The sequence below is a fragment of the Macrotis lagotis genome, chromosome 1 (genome assembly GCF_037893015.1).
Source record: "Macrotis lagotis isolate mMagLag1 chromosome 1, bilby.v1.9.chrom.fasta, whole genome shotgun sequence".
Lineage (NCBI taxonomy): Eukaryota > Metazoa > Chordata > Mammalia > Peramelemorphia > Peramelidae > Macrotis > Macrotis lagotis.
Genome location: NC_133658.1, coordinates 646,178,663 through 646,195,953, shown reverse-complemented (window position 1 = coordinate 646,195,953; position 17,291 = coordinate 646,178,663). Strand labels below are relative to the sequence as shown.

Here is a 17,291-nt window from a genome sequence, read left to right as displayed (position 1 = left end):
AAACACAAAAAAATGCACCAAGCTAAAATAAGTGGACTCAAAGCACTTAAGAACACACCAATGAGTAGGCAAGTGAGGACCCACACAAGGGATGAGAATATTTCAAATTTCTGGGGCTGTATTTATGAACTTCTCATTCTAGTTGTTTGTCAACACATTGAATCCCCCTCCCTTCACCACTTCCCCCACACTCCAGGAAGTGTTCTCATCTATCCAGATACATCAGGGTCTGGATTATTTTTAAGGTCCTTCTATCCAAAAGATTCTAAAGTAATACATCTACCAAGTGGCAGAGCCAAAATTGGAATCTACATTTCCTGTCAGTCTAGGTCAGAGGTTCTCAAGTTTTCTGGTTCCAAGGATCCTTTTATACACTCTTAAAAATTACTAAAGATTTCTCAGTCTTTCTCAACCTTTCCTTATGTAAATTATATCTAATAGATATTTACCAATTAGAAATTTTAAAATCTATCATGAAAATAGTTTTGATCTCACAAAACTCCTAAAAGGATCTAAGGGATGCACTGGGGTTCCCAGAGCACACCTTGTCTAAGATATAAGGTTCAAAAAGAGATGTTCTGGTCCCCAGAGGTCATGTTTCTAGATGATGCTGATTCTTACAGCCTTACAGACTCTCCCAATCCTATCAGTTTCCACCCAGGAACTGAATTTACAACTCCAAAAAGACAAAGTTTTTTGAAGACATCATCTCCTACTCTAGTCTAGGAGGTTTTACTCCCTAATCTCAGTATCCTAGTAGCAATTATACCTGTTGGTTAAACCTCATTTGTGAGAACATCACTTCTTAGATTGATACAAAGCTTCAGTATAAGTAGAACTAGTCTGTAAGCTTTTTTGTGTGTTTTTGATTTTTTTCCTCTTTTGGCCATTCCTAGAAATCTTACAGTCAAGATACTAGCAACAATAAGTTTTTGCTTCTCTTCCACTTCCCCTCTCCCCTTCACCTGGTTCTTCCCCTTAAAGGTGTTGTGAAATGTCACAAAGGATAAGAGAAACACCTGCAAAAAGAACTTGGCAGAAAGAGTGATGGAGGAGTTAATCTTTAACTATTTTTCTTTGAGACAGCACCTGCATCAAAGTAGATTCAAGATCTCAAGTACTTATTTTGCAAATGTCTGGTTTAAGGGTGCTGGTATTACTTTTTTTAAAAAAATGGAGGTGGGAAGGGAGGAAATCTTCAAAATCTTCAATCTAAAATGTCCCTTCTCAGCACTCCTTAAGATCTCATGCAAATGACAATAGGATAGAACAAAGTGAAAATATCAAGGGAAAACCAAAACCCAGAGGATTCAGGGCATCTTTCCAAGCACTAAGGTTCATTATCACTTCCTGAAGCTTAATCTCTTTCTTAGTAGGGTCAACATGCAGAAGAAAAGAAAGAGGAAACAACTAAGAATGGGTGTATACAAACTGCAAGGGTCTAAACAGGCATCAGAATTTCTCTCCTTAGATGTCAAGGTCATGACTAGAATACTTACACTATTAACAAATATCTATTTAGCATCTTAAAGTGTGCAAAATAAAATGTCTTCCTCATGAACAAGAAGAGGAAGTGAGTCTGGTCAGTCTAATCATCCCCATTTAACTGAAGAGGAAACCCCTATGTGGGGATTTAAGGCCTTGCCCAGGGCCACATATCAAGGATCTAAAGCAGAATTCATACCCAGTTCCCTGATTCTCGGGTCCTACTGGCTCTTAGGAAGAATTAACCAGTCAAACAATAACCTCTTATTAAATGCTGCATTGGGTCAGGCTGTGTGTTAGATAGATACTGGATACAAGGGCAGAAATGAGACAATCTGTTCCTGAAGGGTTTAACTGGGAGACATGTACATATATACAGGAATTCAGTGTCCTCTCCAGGTTACATGCTGGCCTCTCCTCCCAGAGTCTGTCTACGATACCCCTTTGCCAAGTGCCAATCCACTTTCTAGCTTCTTGAGGGCAGGAACTATTTTTGTATTTATATTTTCAGTGCTCAGCACAGTGTCTAGCAAATTGTTGTTGTTCTGCTCTTCCAACAGAGTCTGACTTTCTGTGATCCTATTAAGGATTTTCTCAGTAAAGATAGTGGAATTGTTTTCCATTTCCTTCTCCAACTCATTTTACAGATGAGGAACTTGAGGCAAGCAAGGTAAGGTGACTTGCCCAGGATCACAGTTAGTAAATAGTTAAGAGTGTAATAAAAGTTTACAAAAACTACACAAAATAAATACAAGATAGTTGAAGAAGGGAGAGGATGGATAGAAGGAAGAGAAAATTGTGACTAAAAATGATGTCCAGCAAACATAATAAAGAAAAATAAAAAAATATATGTTTATGTGTGTATACATTTGTTACATTGTTACAATATCTTTTCTTTTTTCTCCAATGAGGGGAGAAATACAAAAGTGAGAGTGGATAGGGATAGAATAGTAAAAAAAAAAAAAAAAGATTTTTTTTATGCACCCAAGAGACATGGGACATGCTTTAAAATTTTTATGTTGAATTTATTACATATTTTAAAGACAGGAAACTTGTATTAGAGATTCACAATTTTATGAACTGTCTTCTGTTATGTGGATCTAGAAGTATATTATTTAAATAAAAATATAAACATAATATGGGTTTAGTCAAACAAATACAATACCTAAATTATTCCTGATCTAAGGAAAACATTCAGTTTTCAAGTTTGACAACCTCAAAGATGACCTATCCAAAACAAAAAAAAAAATTGGTAACCAAGGGACTGAGGAAAGTCAAATGGTTCTTCAAGGATACAAAGTTTTCCTTGACAAGAGACTAGCAAACAAAGAGAATGGTTCTGAAGACAACCAGCTCAAGTCGTCCCAGATCAGAGGAAATGTGGCTCAGGACAGTAAAAGGGGAAGGGGGCATAAGTGTCAGAACAAAGTGAACTAGGGAACTAAACTGCTAAGTAAGGAAATGTGAAATTTGAGCAAGATGAAATGATTAATTTTTTAAAGAATAATTTAATTTTGGTCATCTTTTCATTTCTAACAACTGACTGCAACAAGGGGTGAATACCAGGCTGATATCAGGAAGAATTCTCCCGCAAGAAGATTTGTGTGCAAAATAAAATGCCAGGATTTGTTCCCATATTGCCTCTCCAACCCAAGCAAAGCCAGCTCCTTAGACTGAGGACTTGAGTAAGCTGCAGCACCCCTGGCCCGGTGAAGAGTTGCCTGGGACACTGGGGTGAGTCACCACCACTCTCCAAGGCCAGGCTGTCCTCTTTTATTGCTATAACTTTTGGTATGAACATCTATATATTGGGGTCCCATTCTTCACATACACAAAACCATAAAGTCCAGAAATCAATCCCCAAGGGAGAAGAGGGGGAGAGGTCACAGGACTTCTAATGCAGGGAGGTTGGCCCACCCTCTCCCCAAAGAAGAGCAGAAGACCCTCATCACTGGATGTGCCCCCTCTGAGATCTTCCCTGAAACCTGGCTAACCAGAGAGAAAAGAAAGTATCTCTACTACCCTCAATCCTCAAGGGCAATCTTTATTTAAAAAAAAAACCCTGGTAGGGGCAGCTAGGTGCATGGTGGATGGAGGACCGGCCCTGGAGTCAGGAGTACCAGAATTAAAATCCGGCCTCAGACACTTAATAATTACCTAGCTGTGTGGCCTTGGGCAAGCCACTTAACCCCACTGCTTTGCCAAAAAAAAAAAAAAAAAAAAAACCTTAAAACCCCCTGGTTAAGAAACTGCCTCAGCTGGTTTCTTTTCCTTTGCCTGCCCCTCCCTCTTGACTACCCCCCACCCCACCCCCAACAAGTCCTGGAGATCCACACCCAGACCTCCCTTCTAGGCCTGCCCAAACTTCAAGATCAGCTTTGAGGACTGGGATAGGCTGAGGGAAACAGAATAATAATAATAATTATGATAATTAATATTAATAATAAGCTCATCTATTCTGCAGTAGATACTAAGATAAGTGATTTATACAGAAACTGAGAAGAGTTTCTATTTAAGAGTGTGTGGTGGCACCTCTCAACTGGCCAATATGACCAGAAAAAACAATGATCAATGCTGGATGGGTTGTGGGAAATCTGGGACACTAATGCATTTTTGGTGGAGCTGTGAACTTATCCAACCTTTCTGGAGAGCAATTTGGAAATATGGCCAAATAGCAAAAAAAATGTGCATACCCTTTGATCCAGCTATACCACTACTGTATCTATACCCTAAAGGGATTATGAAAAAGGGTAAAAACATCACTTGTACAAAAATATTCATAGCCGCTCTGTTTGTGGTGGCAAAGAATTGGAAATCTAGTGAATGTTCATCAATTAGGGAATGGCTGAACAAACTGTGGTATATGTATGTCATGGAACACTATTACTCTATTAGAAACCAGGAGGGATGGGAATTCAGAAGCCTGGAAGGATTTGCATGAACTGATGCTGAGCAAAATGTATACCCTAACAGCAACATGGGGGTGATGGTCAACTTCGATGGACTTGCTCATTTCATCAGTGTAAGAATCAGGGTACAACAATTTCATCAATGCAACAATTTTAAGGTATCTGCGATGGAGATTACCATCTGTTTCCAAAGAAAGAACTGTGGAGTTTAAAGAAAGACCAAAGACTATTACTTTTAATTTTAAAAAAAATAAAGTTATCTTATATAATTTTGCTATCTCTTATATTTTATTTTTTCCCTTAAGGATATGATTTCTCTCTCAACACATCCAATTTGATCAATGTATAAATAGTAAAAACTATCAGACTGCCTTCTATGGGGGGTGGGGGGAGGGAAGTGAGATGGGGGGGGATTGTAAAATTCAAAAAACAAAAAAAGAGTACATGATGGCAGGGAGAGGGGGTTTGAAGGCAGAATGACTTGTAGGATACTAGATCTAGAATTGGGCAGGATCTCTCTTGTGAGGCAGCTATGTGGTGCAGTGGATAGATGAGAGTGCCAGGCCTGGAGTCAGTTAGACTTGAGTTCAAATTCAGCCTCAGACTCAGCAGCTGGATAGGTAACCTAGAATTAAAAGGGATCTCTGCCATCACCTAGTTTTACATGTAAGAAGATTGGGATCCAGGATGACTGTATGACTTGCTGAAGGTTACCCAGAGAGTAAGCAACCTCCGAACCCAGACCTGGGGCTCCAGAGCCAGGATTTGTTCCCATATTGCCTCTTTGCTGAGAACCAGGTCTTGCTAGGACCCGCCAGCAAAGCATCAGGCTTTGTGGACATAACTGACTTTCTCTGTGGAGCTCCAAGGATTTGAAGGAGACTTCCTCATAGGCTCTAGTCAATGTTTCCCGGCCTGACCTGAGATGATAAACAGGAGGAGAGTAAAGCCATGTGCAGCTGGTCCTCAGCCTTGTCTTCACATCTCCTCCTCCAAGACAGCTCTCTACCTCTCACCCAGGCAGAGGTCTGGGCCCTGAGGGGCTTTCAGGGAGGCCTCTGGCTCCTACTCCTGCCCAGGGAAGACCCTTACCAACTGCTGAGAAAGGGCCAGCAGGACAGCCTGGAAGAAGTCCTGCTTGATGCCTGGCACACCTGTTCCAGTGGGGGAGAAGCCCCCACAGGCAGGAAATGCTGCTAGTGTCCATTCTAAATCCATTCCACTCCCCAAAACTGGAGCAAGTCGCCATGGAGACTGAGGGTTAGAACATGGGCCAAAGAAATCCATCAAAGAGAAATCTGATTCATTGGGCGAGTGTCAGGTCAGTACAACCCCTCCAATCCCCAGCTGTACAGACCCCCTACCAACTACAGGTGTCCATTTAAACAGCACACAATAATCACAACCATATGCCCCCCTCACCATGTTAGTGTCCTTTTATCCTCAGATTAATTCAGAGCTCTCACGCGTTCTCTCTTGGTCTAGCCTCAATATTCCGACAAACCATGCAACAAGCTGTTCCTCAATATAAATTTGTTCCTGCCTCCCCACCCCCCTCCCAGCCCCAGTGATCTGAAACAAGTCATCCTTCCATGCTTGGAACACACTCCTCCATTCATCTACATCAGACAAAAGTGTCTCTCCCTTTAAGGTCTGATTGAGCTACCACCTCCTCCATGAAGTCCCCCCCCCACTCCATTTATTCACCCCTCTCCTCTGATTTTCCTAGGACACTTAGTCTAAATCTCTCTTTTGTCCTATCAGTCTATTTTGTGTTATAGGAGAAACATGCCTTTACAATACTATCTGAGTCAGAGGAGCTGGATCTCTGACACTAGCTGGGGCTATAAGCAAAACTGCCCTTCCCCCCAACCCCCTCCTCCCAGGGTCTCAGTTTCCTTATCTACAAAATGAAGATTCTATAATACCAGAGAGCCTACCTTACAGAGTTGAGGTGAGGCTTAATGAGATAACTGTATAGAAAGTGCTTTGCAAATGTTAAAATGCTACATAAATGTCAGTTCTGATTTTTTACTTTTGTATGAGTCCTATCTTCCAGGTGACTTGTAAAGTCTTAGAGATATGGTTGCATTATTTTTCACCTCTGGATCCCAAGACCAGAGCACATAGTTCCTTCCCAAGTATATAATAAATATTAAGGAATGAGAACTGATTCCTCACATGAGGAAACTGCTTCTCCAGCGAAGGCTGCACCTTTTCTTCAATTTATAGTCTTTGAGAGAATAGACCCTGCAATAGGGAAGTCACTCACCCAGGACCACCAAGCCAGTACATGTCAAAAGAGAAACTTGAATAGGGTTTTCTAACTCCAAGACCAGGTCTTGATCCACGAGGTTCAAGTCTTTAGCATACTAGACTTCTAATGAAAGCAAAGGAAATGAACTGGCCTTATGTCTTTAGGACTTGCAATCATTTTCCTTCCCCATATAAACTGAGGCTCCAAGAGGATACACCATGAGCACCAGTTATATCCAGAATCAAAAAATTATCACTCCCCTTAAATCTACAGACTCTACATTAGTAAAAACAGGAGGAAAAGGGCAATAGTACTGCTTTTCTAGGAGTCGTGTAAGAAAAGTTAATAGGAACAGTTACTCTACCTTTCTGCAGCTGTTTCTTCTACCTCTGAAATCCTGTGATACTATGAGAAAAGCTTGAATCATTTAAAAAAGCATTATGGGGCAGCTAAGTGGAGCAGTAGATAGAGTACCAGTCCTGGAGTCAGGAGTACCTAAGTTCAAATCTGGCCTCAGACACTTAATAATTGTCTAGCTGTGTGGCCTTGGGCAAGCCACTTAACCCCATTGCCTTGCAAAAACTTAAATAATAATAATAATAATAATAATAATAATAATAATATAAAATTAAAAAGCATTATAGTTCATATTTGACTTCTTTGGAGTAATTTGAAATGCACATCTGACCTGGTGCAAAGAAGATTAAAACAAGACACTTGACAAAAGCAGTCGTTTTGGAGGACTGATTCAAATCCTATTATGCCACTTACTTCCTGTGTGACTTTAGCCAAATCATTTAATTTCTAATTCTAAATTTCTCTAAGTCTATGATGATATGATCTCAAGGGGTCATTTATCGAAGACTCTTCAGACCTAAATTCCTTTACAGAGTAGCCCACAGATAGGTCCCTCTCTTTCCTTTTGCCTCTTCTTTTTTCACATTTTGGTAAAATCCATGAGTTAGAATGATAAAGGAATGATCAATATGTGGTCAATCCCATAGTTTCTTTCTAAAAGTTAACGGAAAGGTTAAATATTTTGCTCCCTTACTCTTACTGTTTTCAATCTCCCAGAGGCATAATTCCAACATTTTATATGAAAAAAACCCAATGGACAGGGGGGCTAGGTGGCGCAGTGGATAAAGTACCAGCCCTGGAGTCAGGAGTACCAGGGTTCAAATCCGGTCTCAGACACTTAATAATTACCTAGCTGTGTGGCCTTGGGCAAGTCACCTAACCCCATTTGCCTTGCAAAACCTAAAAAAAAAAAAAAAAAAAAATGGATGAACATTAATGTTAGGGGAAGATGAAGGGAGAGACAAGCTCCCCATCTCCTCCCAGGGTAGAAAGGTGACAAACAATGAAGATGTGAGGATGCTGAAGTCTCAGAGTAGAACCATGTCCATCTGACATAGTGGAAGTGCAGGGTTTTGTTCAACTCATCCATTTCCCTTTGCACAACTCAATAACAAATCACCCCATGTTCTCACTAAATTTAGCAAATTCATCATTCTCAAGGGCCCAAATCTAGTTTAAGGGCTCCCTGCAGAGGCCCTATGTTCTGCTCTGATCTCTCTCACTTTATGCTTTTAATAGGGTCTCGATATGATTCACAAAACTTATTAGCTCTCCCCTGACCTCTGCTTGCCACTAAAGCAGAAAAGGAAGCAGGCCTGGGGAACCACTGATGCCATAGTCCTCTTTGAAGAAGAAGGACAAACAACTTCAGGTAGAAACCCGATGGGACTCAGCTAGGGCCCCCCCCCCCAGGTGATGCTGGGCAGTGAGTGGCTGAGAGTATGCAGGAGCTTCTCAGTGTTTGCCACCAACCCATGCCCGCTCCCATGGCCTCTAGGATAGTAGTCTTGACAGGCAGCTGGGTGATACAACATATAGAATGTTGGGCCTGGATTTAAGAAGACATCTTCCAGAGTTCAAATTTGGCCTCAGACACTAGCTGTGTGACCCTAGGGAAGTCTCTTGTGTGCCTCAATTTCCTCATCTGTAAAATGAGTAGAAGAAAATGTCCAGCCACTACAGTATCTTTGCCAAGAAAATTCCAAATAGGGTCACAAAGAATCAGACACAATTGCAATTGCACAACAGCAACTGTGTTCTTGGCATAAATCTGGTGAAAATTATATCCTGATGACCCTGCTCACTTCGCTGGTCCTCAAGTCTCCTTCCTGATAAAATAAGCAGGCTAGACTAAATGTCCTTAAAGTTCCCTTCCAGCCAAGCATTTCAAACTGACTTTTCATGTCCCCTGATCTCCATTAAGAAGTGGCTTTTATCTCTTTTTAAGTTTCTTCCTCCAACCACTGTTCAAGAGAACCCCCCTTGTAATCATTTGTACACTCTCTAATTTACCTCACACATTAGCTATCTAAAAGTAGATCCTAGTTCTGGGATGCTTGTGCTGCTTCCCAGGATTTCAACACATGGTGACCTTCCACACTGACCAGAGCCAGCCATGCATTGGACCAGGACCTCCCTGGATGGTATCTGTACCAGCTGCCAGCTGACTCCTTCCCAGAGTGAGCATTCCTCTCCTGGCTCCCCTCAGAATTATTTGGCACTATACAGTCCAGCATCCCATCCTGAGCTCAAGGATCAAGAAATGGTCAGTAAGTCCTCTTGATACTTTGAGAAATGTGTTTTTTGCTATATCCATTTTTAAAAACTGGGGCAAAAATATAGCCTCAAGCTCCACCCTACCAATGACTATTTAATAATCAGCAAGCCACCCAAAGAAAATACTACTACAAATAACTCAATGTCTGAGACTAGGTTAGACTGGACCTGACTTCTAAATGATGGTAAACATGGATTTCCTGGCAGCAGTTCAATCCTCTATGGTCTAACTCAGTAGCCAGGTGGAAATTTCACCCAAAGCTGAGTGCCAGAAAGAGAAGTTATCACTGCGGCTGTGCCAGATACCCTGGTGTCCCCAAAGGGCAGGAATAAGTGAATGATGAACTAAGGCTTCCTTCACACCCCTCTCAGCCCAGGAGGAAAGCTGGATAAACACGGCTTCATAAGCAAGGTTCAGGGAGAGGGGGAAAAAAACTCAAAAAACTGCTGTTCTCAGAGTAATATCCCCAGTTTAAATTATTCCTCAGTGCTGCAAGGATACCACTTAGCTATCAGAAGGGCTCCTTGTGTTCTTGAGAACACATGTCCCCAAATAACAAGCAGGGATAAAATGAACAGACCGTTCCCCAGCCAGCTTTGCTAGGCAACCATGGCTACAGACAGCATGGGAGAGGTGAGGCAAGTGCAGGAGGGGTCTCTCTCAAAGGAAAAGGCCTCCCCCTTGGGACACCCCAGCACTAGGGACTTGAAAGCTGCTCCCCTTCCCCATGATTTTAGGCATCTTATCCTACTGCTGATTCCCTCTCAAAGAATCAGAGTTGGGACAGACTTCAGTCTACCATAATACCTTCACAGCTCCAATCCCACCTTCTCCAAAAGGCTTTTCTCAGGGTCCCTCTCCCCTCTACTTCCCACTACTACCGACCTGCTCTGCGATTATCTCCTAATTACTGGGTCTATGCCCACAGTTATTTGCATGTTGTCTTGCCTATTTGAATGAATGTAAGATCCCTGAAGACAGGAGACCTGATTTTTACCTTACAGTACCTAGCATCTATCAGGTGAATAATCAATGCATGTTGAGTGTCTGGAAATCCCCTCCACCTGTAGGACACACCCCCACCCCCCTCCACTGTCCTCTCCCAGAACCCAAGGAGGCTCAGCTAAGTTCCAGGAAGGTTTTGCCATACAAAGCCTAGATCTACCTCTCCAACTTCCACACAAGGTTCCTGGTTCTGCCTCTTGAAATCTGGCAGGACAAGATTAATAATTCTTCAAATATTTGAAGACAGGTTAGTATGGCTTTGCTAAGCCTTCTCTTCTTCAGCCTGAAACATCCCTAGTTACTTCAATGGATCTTCACAAGCTATAGAAGAGAGAGTGAGATGGATGACCCTGCAACTCAGCTTCACTTAAATCCAACAATCCCCACCCAATATCATTGATCTTCTGATATCAAAGGGTGAATAACAACAGTCTCCAGTCTCTTCACCATCCTAACTTTTCATAAAGTGTGGCTCCCAGAAATGAACCCATTGGTCCAGATGTATGCTGACCAGGCCCAGACAGTGCAATCTTCATCTCCCTCCTCTTCCACTCTGAAGGCAGCCCAAGCCTGTATTTGCTTTTCTGGCAGCCACAAAGCAGATGATTATTGTGAGCTTGTGGCCCATGAAAATGCTGATAGCTTTCTCATGAACTGCTGTCTAACCACAACCTCATCCTGAAAGTATGCAGGTGACTTTTTTGAACACTTGTAGGACCTGATGGCTTTTAAAAATATCATCTTATTTGATTCTAGTCTCACCAAGATATTTTTGGATTCTACTGATCCTCTCTCTTAATACCAACTCTGCACCTACAAACATGTTGAGATTTATTCATGCCTTTCCCTCTCTTCCCCCCTTGATTCTATCATTCCCTCAACTTATCGTTCTATTTTTCTTTTCATTGATAAAACTTCCACAAAGAACAGTCTGTGCTGCATGTGTTCCTGCCACTTCCTCACCCTTCACTCCTCAACCTCTGGTAATCAAACTTCTCTCCCTACCAACTTAAATACTCTTTCCAAAGTCACTAGCACCTTCTTAACTGCTAAATTAATTCCCAGTCCACTTCCCCTGTGGGTCTTCTATAGCTGCTGATTTTGCTTTCAGTTCTTTCTTCCTTTGGCTTCCCTGCTTTCTCCTGGTCTTGACTGACCACTCTTCTTCAGTCTCTTCTGTTGGTTCATCCTATTCCTCCAACCCACTCCATATGGATAAGGAGATTGCCTACCCTTGTTTCTCAATGAAGACCATGACATCAGGGAGGCACATGAATTGAATCTGGGGGGGAGGGGGGGCTGTATTGAGTGACCAGCTTAACTTTCTCTTCAGAGCCACCTTGGTCCAGTGGCCAGAAATGAATAAATAGGTAAGGCTATGACTTTAATCCTCTTTTGTTCTCTCTCTGTACTCTCTCCCTTGGAAATCGTGACCACTTCAGTACAGATGTCAGCCCTCCATCCTGTCTTTGAGGCCACAGGATACAGTTCACAGAGCACTGAGGGCGGAGTCAGGAAGACCCAAGTTCAAATACTGACACAGGTGCTTACTACCACTGTGACCACAGGCAAGTCACCCCATGTGTCTGAGTTTTAGTGACTTCATCTATAAAATGATGGACTGAACACAATGGCCTCTAAGACTCCTTTTATAATTTATGATCCTTTGACTCTCAATTCTCTACAGACATCCCCAATCCCTCTCCAGTCTTTCAGATCCAACAGCCTTTTTCGTATCCTTTTAGTATGTCATCTCAATAGGTCCAAAACAGAATTGATCATCCTCCTCTCTAATGATGTCCCTCCTCCTAAATTCCCTTTTTCTGATAGTGGTGCCAGAACTCTGACCTTTACCAAGCTGGAAACTTCCATCATTCATGATTCTTCACTCTCCCTCATTCCCCACCACCACATACACAACACACATCTAATCTAATTACTTCTTACTTGTTGCTGTTTGATTATCATAATATCTCCTATCCACTCCCTGATCTCCATTCACACTACCAGCATCCTAGTCCACATAGGCCACCATCACCTTTACTTTGATAATGGCCTTTCTCCAATCTCCTTTATAATCCATCCTTCAAAAAACTGCTGTTTCAAACTGTTTCAAAATAATCTGCTGAATGAACTGGTCTTACTCTTTTGAACCCCATGTTCAAAAAAGTTCCAAATGCCTCCAGATAAAATTATTATTCAGTCACCTTTTTTCCAGTTGTGGCTGACCTTTTGCATGCAACCCCATTTAAGGTTTCTTGGCAAAGATAATGGAGTGTTTTGACAATTCCCTCCTATGTTCATTTTCCAGATGAGGAAACTGGGGCAAACAGATTGAAGTGACTTGTCCAGGATCACCCTGATAATAAGTGTCTGAGGCCAGATTTGAAATCAGGTAGAGGACTCCTCCTGACTCCAGGCCCAGTACACAATACACTGTACCCCACCCCTCACTGCCATCTAGCATTTAAAAGCATCCACATCTGATTCCAAATGACCTTTTCCAGACTTATTTCTTACTAGTTCCTTTCACCTACTCTTCATTCCCAAGAAAATGTTCCTGGTTTTTATTCTGTACTTACCATAGTGGAAATGCTTAAATGAGAATAATAACAACACTTATCTTCCAGAGTTGTGAGGCTCATTAAGATATTTTCAAACTGCTTCTTTAGCACAGTGCCTTAGGCTCCTAATGCATTCTTTTTTCCAGCCCTCCTTCCTTCCTTCCCTTATTGTATTATACCTAGCATCACTCCTTTATGTGCAGTACACTTCCCTCTATTACACTATAAAATCCACTATGTCAACTTTCACCTAGCACATAGGGCATTGTCTTGCACACACAAAGAATTTAATAAATGCTTGGTACATTAAATCACTGGTCTCCTACACCATCCACAGCACAGGGAAAGCAAATACAACGAAGGCACACAAATTAATTTTATTCTGAATATGAAGGCATATTGGCCTGTACACAACCTCATATAGATGTGTTATCTACAGGCCCAGAGGCTTGCCTTGCTGGACTGCTTCAGCACCAAGAGATTTCGTAGTTCAAATGCTCTCTCCTACTCACTTGCATAGAGGTGCCCAAACTGGCAGATACATGCAAGTGTGCGTTCCATGAAAAGGCCTCTGCCACAGGTGCCTCCACCTTCTCTCCTCTCGCCCTCTTCTTCAATCTGGTTCTAACCTTCATTCCATAGACGTTGCTCACTCCACAGTGGCTGATCATCTCTTAGTTGCCAAATCCAGTGACTCTTTTCTCAATCCTCATCCTCCTTGACCACTCTGCAGCCTCTGGTGCTGTTATCTCTCTCTCTCCTCTCTAGGTTTTCAGGAAACCTCTCTTTCCTGGTCCTCCTTCTACCTTTCTGACCATTCTTACTCTAACCCCTTCACTAGATCCTCCTACAAATCATGCCTCTAACTATGGATGTCCCTCAAGGTTCTGTCTTGGACCCTCTTCTCCCTCTCTACTACTTTCCTTGGTGATCTCATCAGTTCCCAAGGACCTCATCATTACTATCTCCTTACTGATAATTCTCAAATCTACCTTTTCTGCCCCCTCAGCTCTGCTGACCTCCAACCACATCTCCAACTTCTCTTCAGAAATTTAGAACTAGATGTTCAGTAGGCATGTGCAAAACAGAACTCACTGTATTTCTCCAACTCTACCTTCCTTATTACTGTGGAGGGCAACACCATCCTCATCCCTCAGGCTCTTAACCTAGGAATCATCCTGGATTCCTCCCACTCTCACCCCACCCATATTCAAGTCCTAGCCTCTCTGCAACATCTCTGGATTATGTCCCCTTCTCTCCTCAGTCACTGTCATCAATCTGGATAAGGCCCTCATCACCCCACCCCTAGATCATAGCAATAGCTGGAGGGTCTGCCTGCCACAAGACTCTCTAGTCCAATCCATCCTCCATTCTGCCACAAGAGTAACTTTCCTTAATTCTGATCATGTCACCCTCCTACTCAATAAACTCTCCAAAATCAAATACAAAAATCCTCTCTTTGGCACTTAAAAGACCTTCATAACCCATCCCTTCCTACCCCTCCAGTCCTCTCATTTTACTCTCCCACCACATACTCTTTGATCCAGTGACACTGGTCCCCCTTCTGTTCCATATAAAAAAAAGACATGCCATCTTCTCAACTCTGGGTACTTTATCTGACTGGTAGTAAGCTCTAGTGTATTTGTATAAATTTGTTAACAAACTGTTTCCCCCATTAAATTGTGAGCTCCTTAAGGGCAGGGACTGTCTTTTGCCACCTTTTGAATCTCCAAAGCTTAGAAAGTACTGGGCACTGTAGGATACAACATTTAGTAAATGTTTATTTAACTGATGGTTCAGGACTGTAAGTAGAGGAAGTGTTCATTCCCTCCCCTCCCCCTCTCCTACCTCTTTGTCTCTATAGCTATCACTATGATCTAGGGGTGGGGTGATGACGGCCTTATCCAGAGATGCATTTTACAAATGAAGATACTGGGCTCTAGAAATCCTGAGTAACTTAACCAAGGTTCCACAGGTAGCAAGGAGCAAAGCCAAGTCCTCTGACAAAGTTTTTTTCACCTTACCCAAATGATACAAATCTTGACTCTGATAAGTATGACCTGTGGGACCTTAGCCAAATCATTTCACATCTGTAAAATGGGAGGGACTATGAAGGAAAGAGGGAGTGACAGTGTAAAACTACATAACTAGATCAAAAATCCTAAGATTTCTACTAGAAACTCCACTCTTGATGAGTTCATTAGCTTTTCCCCATAGAACTCACAACCCTACAGTTACTCAATACTTCCAAATCTCTTTATAATTTCTTCATCACTAACCACTACCTGCTTCCCCAGGAAACACTTTCAAGTCTTAAAATGGTTATTTAAGATTTATGTTTCTAGCCTCGATGTCACACTTTCCCTTACAGTCCAGAATTTTGAAAATTCCACATTTATATTTTATTACCTATACCTTGACCTGACTGCTGTCCTCAATCAATCCACAGTGACTTAGGGAGAGGGATTTCCTTCCCCAAAGACTAGTCTTTTTCCTGCATAGTTCTGCTAGAAATTCTTTGTTCAAAAGAGAAAAAGAGGGAGGGTAGTAAGCTCTAGACATTCCCAGCTGATCCCTCTACTCCTCAGAACAGGTTTACATAACCTCAATCTTATTGCCCTTGTCTGCAAGCCAGATTTCGGAGATAATTACATCAGCTTGCCTTTCTGAGAATGCGTGGCTGTTTTTTTTAATCTAATTGAAGAACTGGAGATAAATCATCCTGAGAGGTCCCGATTTTCCAGAGTCAAAAGCCTGCGGGAGCAATGGCCATGATCAATTAAACTTCTCCAGCCATGCCAGCAGCAGTGAGTGTTTATGTGAAGTGATGGAGACCATGTCCCTAGTCAGATTCTTTCTCAGTACCCCTCTATAGAGTGAACAACAAAGAAAGAGAAGTCTTGGTCATACCCAGGCAAATCAGCAACTGCACTGGAAATAAAGGGTATGGAATAAGACAACTGTTTTTATACTCAAAATTCTATTTCTATCTTGAATCTCTAGACAGACACTGTAGATGCTATCAATAATGGAGAGGGGAACAATGGAGAACTCCCCCTTCAGAAGGGGAGGTCCAAGGGACCCCTGCAAAACACAAAGGATGCCTCAGGGTCCTGTTAGCCTTTACTACTTGAGCAGTCCTTGACGGGCATCCATAAAAGGAGATGGAAGACATGAGATTCCCCAAAAGTAAACTTAGAGGTACCTACGAAATAATAGAAAGAGTATGAGACAAGTAACTCAGAAAACTTGGTTTCTGCTACTAACTCTAATAATAGGCTAGTCATTCCCATCAACTTGGGCTTCTTATTTCTCATTTTATAAAATGAGGGGGTTGACATATAAAAAATAATCAATAAACCAACAAAAAATTATTAAGAACCTGCTACCTGCCACACCCATCAATTTGGCAAAAAAAAATAGTTATTTACATGTTTTGAGTCCAGTTATGCCCCCACTAGGCAGGAACCTCAGAAAAGTCAGAGACAAAAAAGAAAGGTCCCATGTACATCGAAATATTCAGGGTAGCCTTTTTTTGGGAAGAAGAATTTTGGGACAAAGTAGGTATATATTTGAGGAATGGTTGAATGAATGGTGGCATATAAATGTATTGTGCTATATGAAACAACAAATATGAGGATAAATAAATATGAAAAGACATGATCTGAATGAATGGACTAGGAGAACAATATATAAAATGACTACACTAATGTAAATTAGAAGCTGAACTCATAGTAGATTCAATGACCACTAAACTGAACATAATAAAATACTTGTTTTATTTAGGAAGGGGTGTGGTTGAGGAGGTAGACCAGATCTGAATGTAGAAAACAGTTTGATTGATTTTCTTGTTTGATTGATTTTCTTTATTATACATCAGGGGATAAAGGGCATATCAGGAAATAACTATGATAGAAAAGAAACCCATTCAAAACATCCACAAATTGAATAAAATTTCAAATATATTTACAAAGTATATATAATACCAATAGAAATAAAATTACTTAAAAAGCAAGTTTCTTAACCTGAGGTCCAAGAATTTGTTCTTTTATTTAAATTAGAAAACTGTATTTCAATATAATTGGTTTTCTTTGTAATTCTAATTTTAAATATTTTAAATTTTATTTAAATATTTTATTTAATATTGTTAGATATTTATTAAATATTTAAAATTATTCTGAGAAGGGGCCTATAGGTTTTACTAGCCTGTCAAAGGGATCCATGTCACAATAATGGGTTATGAATCTCTGTATTAAAGAAAAAAATTAACAATTTAAGCAGCTGGATAAATATTCAGTGTTCATGACTAGGCCATGCCAATATAATAAAAATGATAATACTACCTAAGTTAATCTATAGCTCAGTACTATATGAAACATTCTATACAAGTCAACAATAACAAAATTCATCCTGAAGAACAAAAGATACAGAATGTC

At 41.1% G+C, this 17,291-nt stretch overlaps 1 protein-coding gene across 1 annotated transcript in view; it reads right to left on the bottom strand.

Annotated features, from left to right (window-relative positions):
• Nucleotides 1–17,291, bottom strand: part of SORL1 (sortilin related receptor 1) — a 198,660-nt gene that overhangs the window by 167,587 nt on the left and 13,782 nt on the right. The window lies entirely within an intron of this gene.